The 16,029-nt window shown below is 36.0% G+C and overlaps 1 long non-coding RNA gene across 2 annotated transcripts in view; it reads right to left on the bottom strand.

Moving 5' to 3' along the window:
* Positions 1-2,763: 2,763 nt before the first annotated feature.
* Positions 2,764-16,029, bottom strand: part of LOC118356102 — a 132,961-nt gene continuing 119,695 nt past the window's right edge. For both annotated transcript variants that reach the window (XR_004819434.1, XR_004819433.1), the window contains exon 4: positions 2,764-3,064. This is a non-coding gene — a long non-coding RNA (uncharacterized LOC118356102). The remainder of the gene's footprint in view (positions 3,065-16,029) is intronic.

The raw sequence follows: 16,029 nt of genomic DNA, 5'->3' as shown, positions 1-16,029 counted from the left end.
TGTCGTGCCTTTGTCCCCACTGCAGTCTATACTTAAGCCCATACATCTGGTAGATCCCTGTGTCAGAATTACCTGGAGTGCAGTGACATCCACAGAGAGACCTAGACATCTACCCCAGACCTAGAGGTATCGGTATCATTGGAGATGGTCCAGGAATCTGCATCTATCCTGTTTCCTGGGTGATTACTGCTCACACTACATTCTGAGAACCACAGTTGAAGTCAACACAGAGCACTTGCTACTTAAATACCCATTGGAAGAAAGACATTAAGGATAGACAGAACAGATCTTTCCTGGGTCTCTGAAATTCCACAGAACAGGATTGCATATTGTGTTAGAGTCAGTTCTTTAGATGCAATCTGAGGGTAAGAAAGCAATTAAAGTGATTTAGGGACTTAAAGAAATATCTCTCTCTCTCTCTCTCTCTCTCTCTCTCTCTCTCTCTCACACACACACACACACACACACACACACACACACACACACACACACAGTTTTTACCAAGTTCAGGGGATTTTCAAATGGTAGCTTGTAGGTGGTCTTTTTCTCCCTGTCCCTCACTTCAACCAGACAAGCTCTCTGCTTTTAACTGCTTTACACTCTGTATTGCATGAAATATTTTGTTTAATGAAATGTTCTGCTTCTCAAGGAAAAGGCTTGAAAAATCATTGGTACGGTTCTATCAGAAACCTCCTACACTGATTTGCCATATCCACAGTGCACAGGAATAGAAGGTCAAAGAGAGACAGGTTAGGACTTCAGTAAAAGAAGGAAAGGTAAATCATCTGCCCACTTCTTGTTTTCTGAAATTTAAGATCTATCCCTGCTAAGAAATCCAAGCATCTTAAACTTTATCTGTCTGATCAATTAATTTCTTATATTTGATCTTAGACTTGATCTTGTGGTCAACTGACCTCTAGCTCTTCTAATGTTTCATACAAAAGAAAATCCAAACCGTTCCTCCTTCTCCAAGAATCAGTTCAAATATTAGATCCCAAATGAAGATTCCCTGACTTCTTCAGTCATCTCTAGAGAATGTTTCCCTTTCTGCTCCTATACCTTACAGGTATTTAGTACAAAATTGCAGATGATGGTTTACATAACTATACCCCCTCTAGACAATGGCCAAAGTGGAAACATTCATCTCCGGAAATCCTGGCATAATAAGGTACATTAAAATGACTGTATGAATTTAAGTATACAGTAAAAAATTCAGTCCTCTGCTCTAGATAATTCTACAGTATCTTCAGAACATATTAGGAAAGTGTTACCCATTTAAAATTTGTCTCCTATTTTGGGATTTGTTTTCTTGCTTTCTGACCTTCATTTGTGATGAAAGTGTTCGAAGAATGATGTTGTCTGCTGCCGAGTTCATGTTGAAAAAGGCACTATATTGAGGTGCAGTTTGAAACATGACAGCATATGTAAATGTGTTGGTGACGCTAAAAATACACAGATAAATGATGCATGACATCCATAGAGTATGCACAACTTTGTATTTATATAGTACCTACATGTAGACATTAGGATTCTATTTATGCATTTGCCAAGAAAGGGAAAAGTGTCTACATATGTCTCGTAAATATGGATCCGGGCTCAAGCCCAATGCAGATGCTGCAGAGAGACGAGAGTGGAGAAAGGGCCGTGCTGCTCTGGGAGCAGGCTGTCTGTCAGATCACTTCCCCAGAATAGGTTTCTGGAACCACGAACAAAGATGATGGCCCGTAGACAACAGAAATTTATCCAAAGAGGATGAAAATTCTCTTCCATAGTGCTTTAGTATTGTGTAGAATTTCTTAAAATTCTTTGAGAATTGGTAATCTAGAAATGTCGTAGGTGGTTGCTTTTAGTTTTTAAAAGAACCGGAGCACCTTCAGTTCCCAAGTATGTTATTCCTTGTCTAGAACCAGGATAGTGACCCAGAAGGGCACTGCAGGCCTTTTCAAGAAGGAATGATCCTATCATTGATGCACTAGATGTTTAAGAACTTTGCCCTCAGAGTCAGAAATACCAGGATGAGAGTTCTGGGTTTAGTACATAGTGTCTCTGTGCCCTTGGGCCTCTGAGCCTGAGTTTTCTATCCGTAATATGGGTGTGATTAAGCACCTACTTCATAGTGGTGTTTTTAAAAAGTCAATGATACAATGTTAGTAAAATGATTAGCCCGGTGATGACAGAACATTTAAAACGGCAATATATTGTAGCTATTGATTATATTTATGCTCTACTAATACTGCTCCTTTGAATAAAATAAGGTTCACTTCTTCATTTAGAATAACATCAGATTATACAATATTTTAATATTTTAACCTCAGATATGACTGTATAATTCCAAAAAAAGCTGAGCACACACAAACTTTCCCAAAAAATCTGGATTTTTCCCCTATTTATGTTATGATTTTTTATTTTATTTTATTATGTTATGTTAATCACAATATATTATGATGTTTTATATGATCTTTCTCTGACAAACGCCAGATTGTTTGGTCCCATTCAAAATCTGATGATTGAGTTCATCTTATGACACTCAGAAAGTTAAATCAAATTCACGTCTATCACCCCACCCTGCCTTCAGTTTTCCCTGCAAATCAATATTGGAAACCTACTCTGTGTGTGATCAGTGGTAGGGGGGCGGTGGAACAGAGTGCATTCAGTCTGCTGAAGTGAACAAGTCCCCATAATCTCCTTCTTTCCCTCTGCTGACTAGTTTAAAGTACATAACTGTCATTTTCACAACAGGAAAAATGACTTACTTGTATCGTTGTCAGTTTTTATTGCAAAAGAATTAACATCCATAACCACTTGATTAGCATTGTTTCCAAGAAGGTCCTGGCCTTATTGTACATTAAACCATAATGTGCAGTGATGCAGAGTCCATGTTTTGAATTTGGAAAACTTGGCTTTTTACAAGCTTAACTTCACCGAGTCAAACCCATAGGAGGGACAAGAATCAAACAAAATGGTGTGCAGAGAGAAGGGCTCTTTTGTCTTCTTCCTGTTCGTTCCCGGACTTTTCTCATCCTCTCTTCTCCTCCCACTGCTCTCCAATCACCTTGTTCATTTCCTATATTGACAACATAAAAGGAAGAGGGTGAAGGAAATAAAGGCTCTCACTTTGAACAGCAAATGCCCTGATAGAAGTCTCTTCTGTTTGTGAGCTCAAATTCCTTAGGTGAAGGATTTGATCTTTATAGTAAAACTATTCCACGTTGATACTGTTCAAAGGTGAATTTCACAGCGTCAATTCTACCACCAACTTAACCTATTTGACAATTGGTCTGTATTCCTCTAACTTTGGAAAGCCCCAGAAATGCACAGATAAGTATATGCTAAACTAATACCTGATAAGGTCTGAGATACCACAATCACTATTCTCTCTAAATTAAATTTTCTCTAAATATCACAAAAACATAGTCCTGTTAAGTACACAAAAGCAGTATCATATTGGAATTAATATTAAACGAGTAAACTAAATATTTTAAACAAGTAAACATATTCTTAAATGTCAGGGCTTAGCTTATAGAACAGAGAAAAGGCTCACTATAGGTTTAAATAATAGCAATACAATTTTAATAAGGTCGTATTTTTTTATTAGGTATATTTAAACACTCCTTCTGATCTCTCACATTATACTCAGCAGTTAAGCAGCTTTATTTGTGAAGCTTTTGTAGCCACCTCATTTAACATTAGGTATATCTTTTAGTTTAATTAAAGCATTCCTCTTTTTCAGTAATAGTCAATTGTTTTCAGCTCACCCATTATATATAATTGTTTTCTTTGATCCATTCAAAACCTGGCTATTTTTCATGGCTAATTAAATCAACACTTGACCACTGCATTTAATGCTGAACTCAGTTTTATTTCTAATCTTGCATACCTGGGCTTCTGCACATAATACGCCTTGAAGAGATTGCTCACGTTATTAAGTTTCATACCACTTACAACTTGTCTCTGTAAGTAGAGGCAAAGTGTATATTTCAAGAATTCCAGCAGAGGGCAGTCAAGCAAGAATAATCACTTTTGCAAGAGGAGAAATTGATGATGATGTTTCCTGATATTTTTTCAAATCAAATTAACATCAGAGTATGTGTGTGTGAGTATATATGTGTGTTGGGGGCTGACGGTGGGTGGGACAAATGTATCCTTGGCGAGCCAACTCATTTCTCACTTAACCTCTTCCTCAGCTGAATAAGAGCTACTGTGTGCACAAGATAAGAGACAAGATATTTTCAAAACACTCCTCGTATTAAAACCAAAGCCATAAATCCTGTTACTACAACTGACATTTTTATCACTCTACTTTGGCTTCTTTTACATTTTATGGATTTTTAAGAATAAGTTCACATCATTGAGGAAAGTAACCAAATTTTGAAGAATACTACTTACCAAGAAATTATTGAAACACATTTTAACTAAAATAATATAAACAAAAGTAGGACGGATTTAGTTTTCACAAGAAAAAATTTAGGAGATATATTCTCTATGCCTCTTTAGAAGACAGGAGGCAGAATTTCTCATTCACAAAATTTTCAGTTGAAACCTGACTAACAACTCCCTACCATCCCTGGCCAAGGTGTTCTCTATTACTTACGATCTATTCCTTTTCAAGGAAGGCTTCCTCTACCTGTTAAAAGCATTGCACCAGGAATCATTGGCCAGGGAAACAGAAATTCATTTCGATTTACTCTTATATCCAGTGGTGTGCTGGTAAATGGTAAACAACCACCTCTCCAGTAGGAACTTTCTAATTTATAGCTTTTGCCAATTTCTGTACTATAAATACTCCCACCATGGTCCATTTTGAACTACCATCCTGAATTCACTGAACATGGACCTGGGAAAAAGTGCACAGTATGATACCATAGGATTATATTTCCAACCTACAGACACAGTAGCCATAAATAACTTAAAGAAAGTAGTAAAATGTGGCAAGATAGGAAGTGATGAGTTTTGAGGATTTATTACCATTGTAAGTTTGTATAATTTAATGGTTATGCTTAACAATTAGCTCACAAAATTACTGAAAATTTAACTCTTGGGAACTGATATGAACCAGATTATCCTTTTGATGATATTTTTTTCTCCCACTAGACACATATTTTTGTATTTAATAATTTATATGACACACTCATAGTTTTTTTTTCTGTCATATCTGTGGACATCTGTTAGTATTTAACAGGGAAAAAATCAACTCAACTTTTAAAATTTAAATAATTTTATTTAAAAAGAAAAATCTCACATCCACAAAGGAGAAATCATTATCGTATTTTTATAAATTGGCATTAGCCCTATAAGTAACTGATGAAAGCAAATTGGTCATAAATTATAATTAGATACTACTATTTATCAAAAGCTTTACATCTAAGACCTGTTCCCTTTTCATCAAAAAATACTCTAGCAAGTTTTAATAAGGTGTTAAAAACATATTAGCACTCATTGAAACTTTCTCCTTGACATAATCAGAATAATTGGAGCTAAATTAAGCTCACTATGTAATTCAGGATTGTTAATTTTCTTGTCCACATCCTTATGCATAAAATCCTTTAGGGTGTACCCTAAAATCATCTCACCTTCCACTAGGGGTGCATATTCCTTGTTCTCAATATTAGTACAACCATTCCACCAGTCATGCTGGCTTAAAACGCCCATACAATTTGCCTTCTCCAGATGTCAGGCCTATCATTTCTACTCCAAGTCAGTGCTCTTGTGTGAATTTGAGCAAGTAACTTAATATTTGCCTAATACAGAGTTTCACACTCAGTTATTATGAAGATTTAAAGCATTTACTACAGTAATTGCCTGGGGTGAAGTGAGTCCTCCAAAAAATGCTAGCTATCCTTGCTGCTTTGGGTGAAGTTATGATTATTAATAAACTTAGCTATGTGGTTTCCTAGTACACAGCAAATTAAAAGCACTAAATTAAGAAAAGACACTACATGGGATTAGTACTCTTAGGGCAGAAAGAAACATTTGTTAATGTTGATCATTCATGAGAAAACAAGCCATACAGAACAAAATCATGGTCAGGGGTTTTAAAAGGAAGAGTAGTGAGGAATTGTGGAATGCCAAGGCAAGGAACTGACATCTCTCAGTAGATCCTGAGAATGTCATTAAGCAACAATTGGGACTTGCAACCAGGACTCAGAATTACCAAGAGAAGTTTATAATATATTCAATTATGTTTACTTAGTAGGTTAGTGTATAGCACATCCTGGAAATCCTCTTATGACATGTTTAAATTTATTAAAGCTAGTTAATATGTATACAATTTGATAATATTCCTTTATAGGCATAGAAAAAAATTTGGAAGAATAATATACCAAAATCTTCATAGTTGCTCTTTCTGGATGGGGATTTATGAGTGATTTTTATGTTGTTTTGTGTGATAATTTCCAAGTTTTCTAAAAAGAGCATGTGCTGGGGGGCGCCTGGGTGGCTCAGTCATTAAGCGTCTGCCTTCGGCTCAGGTTGTGATCCCAGGATCCTGGGGTTGAGTCCCGCATCAGGCTCCCTGCTCCACGGGAGGCCTGCTTCTCCCTCTCCCACGCCCCCTGCTTGTGTTCCCTCTGTCACTGTGTCTCTCTCTGTCAAATAAATAAATAAAATCTTTGGAAAAAAAAAAAAAGCATGTGCTGAGTTTTGTGATCCATAAAAGAAAATGATGTGTATTTAAAAAAAGTTTTTTGGGGGGGCACCTGGGTGGCTCAGTCATTAAGTGTCTGCCTTCAGCTCAGGTCATGATCCCAGGGCCCTGGGATCGAGCCCCGCATCGGGCTCCCTGCTCAGCGGGAAGCCTGCTTCTCCCTCTCCCACTCCCTCTGCTTGTGTTCCCTCTCTCGCTGTCTCTCTCTATCAATTAAATAAATAAAATCTTTAAAAAAAATTTTTTTGGGGGAAACAACTTCACTTATTCAGAAACTTTGGTTCAAAATAATATCTGCTTTCACCAATGTCACTGAGTCATTACTGTTAGATCTTCAATCAAGTGTTAGTAATTCAGATTCATATAAACATTAGGGACACATAATTTCATTACTCTTTCCATGATGAACATTGACCTAAACTTACTTTTAATGATTATGATAAATTTATGATAAATTTATTAGTGATTAGGACACATTTTTTGTGGTCATTCTTTGCTGAGTACTTTTCTGTAGAGTTTTTTCTTGGAACATGTGAAGTATTGTAAATCAAATGTAGGGAGAAAACCTGGATTACATAACTCAAAAGATTGTTGCAGGTACACATAAAATCATAGCTCTGAATGTGATTTATAAACACGACCATAAAAACAATGCCAGTGATTATTAGTATTATCACATATTTAGTTCAGCTCTAAAACTCTCCAACTGTCATTTTTGAATTTCTGAGAGTGTTGCCAATACTGAGATGTTGTCAGACTAAGCTCCTTATGTAAGTGAGGTCTTAATAATATTTTCTCTAGCTTTAGTAATGTCCAGGAAAATCCAAATGATATATTTGAGTTAAAAAGTAAAAAACAAATAATATAAACCTTAGATTTGTATAATTCGAAGGGTATTCGTATTTCATCTCTAACTGTGGTCCTTCACGCGTCTATCTGCCTTCTCGTCTGTCTGTCTATCTATCCATCCATCCATGCATGCATCTATCCATGAATCCATTCATCCATCGTGGGCTCATTAGGCAAACTTCTGAAAGCTTTGACTCTCCCTAACCAACACATATTTAAGCAAAAACTTAAAAACACATTAAATGGTTCATGAACCATCTATGCATTTAAAGAATCCCTTCTCTTTATCCCATAGCTTTCCATTTTTTAAACATTATCTCCTGTTGGGATATTTTATGCATTAATAAAATGATATGATTCTATGGTTCTGTATCTGTAAGATGTTAAGATATTCTCTTGCTGGTTTGAAAGGAATTTCACAATGATGTGCCATGGTGTAGTGTTTACCACTCCCCTCTCCCACCATTCCTCATGCTGGGCACCCAGTGAACAGTTTCAATTGGCAGTGTATCTATCAGGTCTGGAAAATCATGCTTATGTTATTTATTTAATCATCTCTTGCCGTCTACTTTTCTCTCGTCTCTCTTTTAAACTTACTCTAAAATTAATCCTAAGAATTTTTTCTCATTTTTTTCTCATTTTTCCATTTCCTTCCATTTTTTGTTCTAGTTTCTAGAAAATATCTCTGACTTCATCTTCTGATTTTAAAATTTACATTTTTCTTTTATTTCCCAAGAGATTTCTTTTGATTTCTGGTTGTTTGTTTTAATAAATTGTATCCTGTTTTTGTTTATTGAAGCAATATCATATATACCTTTGAGGATTCTTTTTTTTCTTTAAATTTTTATTTATTTATTCATTTGAGAGAGAGAGCACGTGAGAGCATAAGCAGGGGGGAGGGGAGAGGGACAGGGAGAAGCAGACTTCCTGCTGAGCAGGGAGCTGGACACGGGGCTCAATCCCAGAACCCTGGGATCATGGCCTGAGCCGAAGGCACATGCTTACCCATAAAAGGTAAGGCACCCCCAAAAGATTATTAGCATTTCTCAGGGGCTAGCTTCTTCAGCTCCCAGTCTACGATATAGGAGATAAAAAGAAAACCCAGGAACTCATCCCCACGTTGTTCTCAGCTCCCATGACCTCTAGCCAGTCTTCCTTTTGTTTTTCCCCACTTTTCTTCTGGGCTTTTAAAAATACAAAATGTCTAGGAGGTTTAGTTGCACTCAGCAGGAGGAATAAGACAAAGTGCATCTATTCCATCTTCCTGGAAATAGAGGTATTACTGTTAATTTTAAAACATTTTGAAACGTATCTTTATTCTCTGCTTCAAATACCATGTTCTCCATGTTTTCTGCTACAGAACCTTGCAAAAAGCCCATACATTTTTTTCTTCTGATTATTTATCATTAAAGAAGACAAGCTATAGCTAGGTATTTTTTCGTAAAATTTGGGGTTTCTTTTTCATCTTCCACATGTCAACTTAGATACTTACTCTTAAAATCTTTCTCTTGATTTTTGAATTAAAAGAATGGTTGATATGAACTCCACCTGCCATTTTCCCATTTTTCCCACTTTTATAGTAGGAATATGTTTTTATCGCTGAAATTCACATCTGTCCCCAGGTATGATTTTACATGGTGGCCTAATTAAAGGGGTATCACAAATTATTCACAATACCTGAAATAGGATATATTTTAGGTATTACATTATGAGCACTATGACAACACTATTCAAGCCCTTTTTCTGACCCTTCAATACATTAAACTCATTTCAATTTTAGGGGCTGTCTTGACTATACCCTCTGTCTGAAGTGCTCTTCACTTACATCTTGGCAAGACTGGTTCTTTCTCATCATTCAGGTTTCAAATCAATGCTACCTCCTTAGAAATGCTGTTCCTGACAATCCTCCCAATCTAAATTAGTCCATCCATTGCACAGTATTCTTGATTTCATTATCTTCCATTATTTTCTTCATAGCATGTCTCAATGTTTGCATTTACTTTAATTTATTTCCATATTTTACATTTATTTTCTATCTTCTCTCTTGAACATAAGTTTAATGAGGAAGGATCTTTGAATTTGAATGAACAAATGAATGAATGAATAGCTAGTATGACACATTATAAAACAGTTTTATATTTATAATTAGTTTTGAAACTTTGAGTTTGAATGAAGAAATGGTGAAAAAATGTTGCATATGGGATTGTCTTTCACAAACAGTCCTTAGCTCACTGTATCATAATGGATTAATGACATTTCCCATATGATAACCTACTTAAATACACATTAAGAAATAAACTCAGATCTTAGAAACAACAGCATTTTGAAAGAAAGAAAGAAAGAAAGAAAGAAAGAAAGAAAGAAAGAAAGAAAGAAAGAAAGAAAGAAAGAAAGAAGAAAGACAGACAGACAGAAAGAAAGAAAGAAAGAAAGAAAAAGAAAGAAAGAAAGAAAGAAAGGAATCCCTGTTTAATTTTGGCAGCAAATCCTGAGGTTGAACATTTTACATATTTTGTTCAAAATAGAAGGGCTAAAAAGATAATTGTTCTTTAGGAGTTCAATATCCCTCCATGGAAGAAAATGTTAATTATTTTTAGCCAAAAAAAAAAAAAAAGTACTACAGAGTCTTGGGGAGGTCAAAAAAAGTTAAAATAAATTAACAGAACGGTATTTTGGAATAAGCACTTTGGGGAACAAATTCAGCATCCCAGAGAATTTAATTACCCAGAGGATTCCTCTCTGGCTTAAAATAGATCATTTTGTTAAGGGCTTCTGGTATTTCTTATGGAATCTGGACCATAGTATTTCACCAGGACTAGTGTTCAAGTTTAAGTATCCAAAGGGAAGAAGTTTAGGGAAGAAAATTTCCTGCTACTTTAATCAATGTGTCTATAGACTTTCTAATAGAGGAGCACTGTGCAACAATCATATTCATAGAAATAATATGCTTTGCATTGACATTATTCTAATGCCTTTTCCCTTTATTATTTGTTGGGGTGCACAAGTGAAAGGAGGGTGCGTTTGCTAAGACAATTACCCATTATTGTTGAGCAGTTTAGCAGTCTCTTGAGTAAACTCATGTATAATTTGTGCATAAAATACTGTCTGCAGGACTTTACCTACCCCTGCCTGGGGGAACAAACATTCAGGCTTCTTGCCCATAATGTTTTTTCTATATTAAGTGACCTCTTCTTCCAGCCCTACCTCCAGCCCCATCTCCAGATGGCCAAATCCAAGCTTTCAAATTCAAGTGCTTTAGTGACGCACATAAAAGTGATTCTGCCTCCTCTCAACTTCCCTTCATACTTTACCAGTACCCCCCTTATTACAGCTAATACAGGGAGAAAGTCTTTATGAACGCATTTTATTCTGTTAGAGTGTAACTGACATAAGGTGAGCAACTAATAAGTTGCCAGCCTCTTCACACTCTTTCCCCTAACTCTTCTTCACTTTCGGAAAACTTCTCCCACCCCACGGCCCCATCTCTCAGGCACAGGCTCCTGAGGAAGCAAAAATGCCCCCAGGCAACCTGGCCTCACCTATTGAGCCACAGCTCCTTGGGAAGCAACCATTGGCCTGGGGTGGGTATGTGACCTCACAGAGACTGAAAAGGAGTAGGAGATTGCTTGATTTATTTATCCATCTCTACATAGCTCAGACAGTAAGATCCAACCCTGAAATTGAATCATGTTATTCATCTCCTCGAAGCCTCTCATGGCTCCATTTTCCTCAAGGAAAAAAGAATCAGTCCTTAAAATAGGCTGCAAAGTTCCATAGGACCTGGGGGCCTGTTGTCTCTCTGATGGCACCTCTCGATCCCTTAGTTTTCTGTTCCAGGCACACTGGCTTTCATGCTGTTCCATAAACCTGTAGCGCACTCCACCTTGAGACTTTTACCCAGATCATTCATTCTGCCCATGACATTCTTCCTCCAGATACCTGCGTGGCCAAATCTCACACTTCTTCCAGTCTTTCTGCAAGTGTTATCCTAGCCATGAGGCCTATTCTGATATCCTGTCTAAAGTTGCAACCTCCCTGCCCTATTTGCTGCCCACGTAGTCTCCCTTTGACACTTAACCCTTACTAGCATTTTTCTTATATCTTATTTTTGATGTTTATTGCTTATTGTCTGTGTCTATACACTAGGGTACAAGCTCAATGAGGGCAGGTGTTTTGTCCCTTCTTCATTGCTGTCTGTATTCAAGCACTTAAAACAAGTCTTGGAGGGGTGCTGGGGTGGCATAGTCACTTAAGCATCTGACACTCAGTTTGGGATCTGCTTGATACGCTCTCTCCCTTTCCCTCTGCCCCTCCCCCTGCTCACACTCTCTCTCTCGCTCTCTAATAAACAAATAAATCTTAACAAAAAACAAGGACTGGAATGATGAACATTCCATAAATGTTTGTTGGATGTGTAAATGAGCAACTATTTTTTATTATGTGAACAAGAGAGCAGAAAAGGCAGGTCTGAAGCTAAAGACAAGTATAAAATGTTTATACAAGAAAGTCAAAGATGGAGGCAGAGGAGGAGAACTTGCTGTGTTCTTTAGTGCCCTGGTTCATGCCTCCACAGGCTTCCTGAGGCCATTTTCTACCCTCACCCTTATGGCATAAGAGACTCCTATCAAATAAAGTTTTTCTTCTATTGAAGCCAGTCCCCCCCAAATTACTAAGGCTTGACCTAGGATTCTAATACAATTAAGAAGGCAAAAACCGAGTGCATTTATTTCTATCTTTTAACCATACTCTCTTGATTTGTCACAATGCCTTGCATACAATGTGCACTCTATGCTAAATGAATAAATGCAACTTTGCCTAAATGAATCCTAACTTGCTAAGATATTTGTTCCACAGTAAGGAATTCTTATATTGCTACTGCTTACGGTTAGAAATTCAGACTGATGATGCATTTACTTGCCCATGTTATCTTAGTCCGGTTTGCTATTAAATTAATTTCTGTACATTTCAGGTCAGTGTTTGTGGATCTTATTTTAGCTTGTTGCAATCCACCTAATGGCTCAATTCGTGTTTGGGGTGGTGATATCCATTCCTCTTCTCCTTAGATCTGTAATCAATATACTATCAGTGTGTAATCAGCATGTCTTTGTGTAATGGTTAAACATTAATTTCATTGCAAGATCTACTACTCATGCATTCCTGAAGGAGTCAACAACTTGAAGCTAAAGCATAACACATCACAGGTTATTGCTTTGCCCTTGAAAAAGGGATGTTCTATGACTGGATAACAGGTATACAAATACTAACAGTACATTTATAATGTTCAATTTTGTTCTTAAAAACAGAAACTGTAATGCATCTTTTGTAAGAATTTTAGAGTTAAAATTATATTATAAAAAGATAGCTGTTAGTCCATCAAAGGGCAGGATTTGGAATATTGAACCAACTCTGGAAGACGGATGACATGTTTCTTTAATTTTCATTTCCTCCTTAGAAATTTCTGTTTAAGGGGCACATGGGTGGCTCAGTCAGTTAAGTGTCTGCCTTTGGCTCAGGTCATGATCCTGGAGTCCCAGGATAGAGCCCCATGTTGGGCTCAGCGGGGAGTCCGCTTCTCCCTCTTCCTCTGCTCCTCCCCTCACTCCAGCTCTCTCTCACTCTCTCTCTTTCTCAAATAAATAAATAAAATCCTTTAAAAAAAAGAAATTTCTGTTTAAGAAATGTTTCTTAAATATAGGTAAATATAAGTAAATATATGACAAGTAAATATATAAAAACTTTTTATAAGTACATATATGACAACTTTTTCCTCTTCTTGCAATGTACCTAGTACAGAGGAAAGCTTAAATGTAGTTTTGCTGAGTTTTTAAGAAAAAGGACTCCAGAGAAATATAAGGAAGAATTTAAAAAGGATCTTTTGTATTTTTCTATTACATTCTCAGACTTCTTAATTTTCTGATGTTAAAAAGTCATGAAAGGAAGAAATAAAACTGTCTTTATTCACAGATGACATAATTGTCTACCTAAAAAATCCCAAAGATTTTACCAGAAAACTTCTTGAATGGATGAGTATAGCAGAACATAGAATACAAAAACAAATTGCTTTCCTAGATAAAAGCAATGGCTTTCAAATAACTGGAATTACAAATTATAAAAATAATATAATTTGTATTTATAATAGACATTTGTAATAGCACCCAAAATTAAAATGATGAGGTATAAATCTAACAATATACACAAGCCTTCTGTATGTGGAAAATTACAATGAGAGAAACCAAATATCTAAATAAATAAAAAGACGTTCCATGTTCATTGATTAGAAGACTCAATGTCAATTTTTCCAAATTTGATCGTCACATTCAGCATAATTCCAACTAAAATTATAGCAAGATATTTTGTATTCATTGATATGAATTCTAAAGTGTATATGGAAAGGCAAAAGACCTAGAATAACCAATACAATACTGAAGAAGAAAAACAAAGTTGTAGGACTCACACAGTCCAATTTCAAGACTTAGTATAAAACTACAATATTCAAGAAATGGTGATTTGGGTGCAAGAACAGAGACATAGATTAATGGACTAGAAGAGAGAATCCAGAAATAGACTCACACAAATACAATCATTTGATATTTGACAAAGGAGCAAAGACAATGCAATGGAGCAAACAGTGTTGGAACATCCATATGCAAATAAATAAATCTAGATATAGACCTTAATCAAAATTAACTCAAAATGTACCAAACACTTTAAAGTAAAATGCAAAACTATAAAACTTCCAGAAGAACACATAAGGGAAAATTTGTGTGGCCTTGAGTTTGATGATGAGTTTTTATATACCACCAACAGCAAAAAAAACCTATTTTAAAATAAACTAAAGAACTAAAATGATACCTCATCACAGAAGATATCCAGATGGAAAATAAGCATATGAAAATAGGCACAGAATCATTTTTAATTATGGAGATGCAAATTAAAACAACAATAAGAAACCTTCCCACTTACTAGAATGGCTAAAATAATTTAAAAAAAAAACCCTAACAATTGTTGAGGAGTACCCAAAACAACAAGAAGTTTACTTCATTGCTGGTAAAAACACAAAATGGTACAACCACTCTCAACAACAGTTTGGCGTTTTTTTTAAAAAAAGCTAATGATAGTTTTATCATATGATCTAGTAATTTTGCTCCTTGATATTTATCCAGTTGATTGGAAATCCATATCCACATGAACTTGTACAACAACACCTTGCAGTATTTATGGAAGCTTCATTCATAATCACCAAAACTGAGATGCCCTGTGGTATATCCATATAGTAGAATACTATTCTGTGATAAGAAGGAATGAGCTATCAAGCCATGCAGAGGTATAGATCAATATTAAATGCTACTGCTAAGTGAAAGAAGTCAATCTTACATACTTTATGATTCCAATTTTATGACATTAAGGAATAGACAAAATAATGTAGATGGTGAAGTCCAGGGGTTCTGGAGAGGATGAGAGGGAGGTTTCAACAGGCAAAGTACAGGGAATTTTTTAGGGCAGTGAAACTATTCTGTATGATACTGTAATGGTTGATACATGATACTACACATTTGTCGAAATCTATAGAAATTTACAGCACAAAGAGTAAACTTAAATGTATGCAAATTAAAAAATAATTTAGGAGATTGGAGAATTAAAGGATGAAATAAAAAAATGTGACAAAGCTATCTGACTATATTACAAACTTAAGAGACAACAGTACTAAAGGTTCAGGAAGAAAGGTGCCTACCTAAGCAACATCAGAAATTACTGTAGTCTGGGAGGGATGAGGTGGCTGAGTGATAGACACTGGAGAGGGCATGTGCTATGGTGAGCACTGTGAATTGTGTAAGACTGTTGAATCATAGACCTGTACCTCTGAAACAAATAACACATTATATGTTAAAAAAAAAAGAAGAAGAAGAAGATAGTAGGAAGGGAGAAATGAAGGGGGGGAAATCAGAGGGGGAGACGAACCAAGAGAGACTATGGGCTCTGAGAGGCAAACTGAGGGTTCTAGAGGGGAGGTGGGTGGAGGGATGGGGTATTAAAGAGGGCATGTACGGAATGGAGCACTGGGTGTTATATGCAAACAATGAATCATGGAATACTACATCAAAAACTAATGATGTAATGTATGGTGATTAACATAATAAAATAATAAATAAATAAAAAGAAATTACTGTAGTCTTTAAGACTAAAGGTAAAAGGAACTGTTCATATGCACTGAACTACACTTGGTGATGTTGTTTCCTATGGGAGCATAGGTTATTGCTCCTGGGACCACCATGCATGTACACTGTAAATGAACAATTAAATGGATGACAAATGTTGGGAGGCATATTTCTTACTGTTGAAATAGGAGGTTACAGAAAAGAAAGAGGAGAAAGCATGAACGATGTGAAAATGGATTAGAATTGGAGATATCAGGATAAACTCAAGTTTAATATAAATATAGGTTGTTACATATAGGAATATTTATAGATATAGGTACATAGACGTGTTAGTATACATACATCTATTTCCTTGCTCTGTCTGCAAGGAAGGCCTAGAAG

This window comes from Zalophus californianus, chromosome 1, assembly GCF_009762305.2.
Source record: "Zalophus californianus isolate mZalCal1 chromosome 1, mZalCal1.pri.v2, whole genome shotgun sequence".
NCBI classification, from domain to species: Eukaryota; Metazoa; Chordata; class Mammalia; order Carnivora; family Otariidae; genus Zalophus; species Zalophus californianus.
This window is presented reverse-complemented; position numbering and strand designations above follow the sequence as displayed.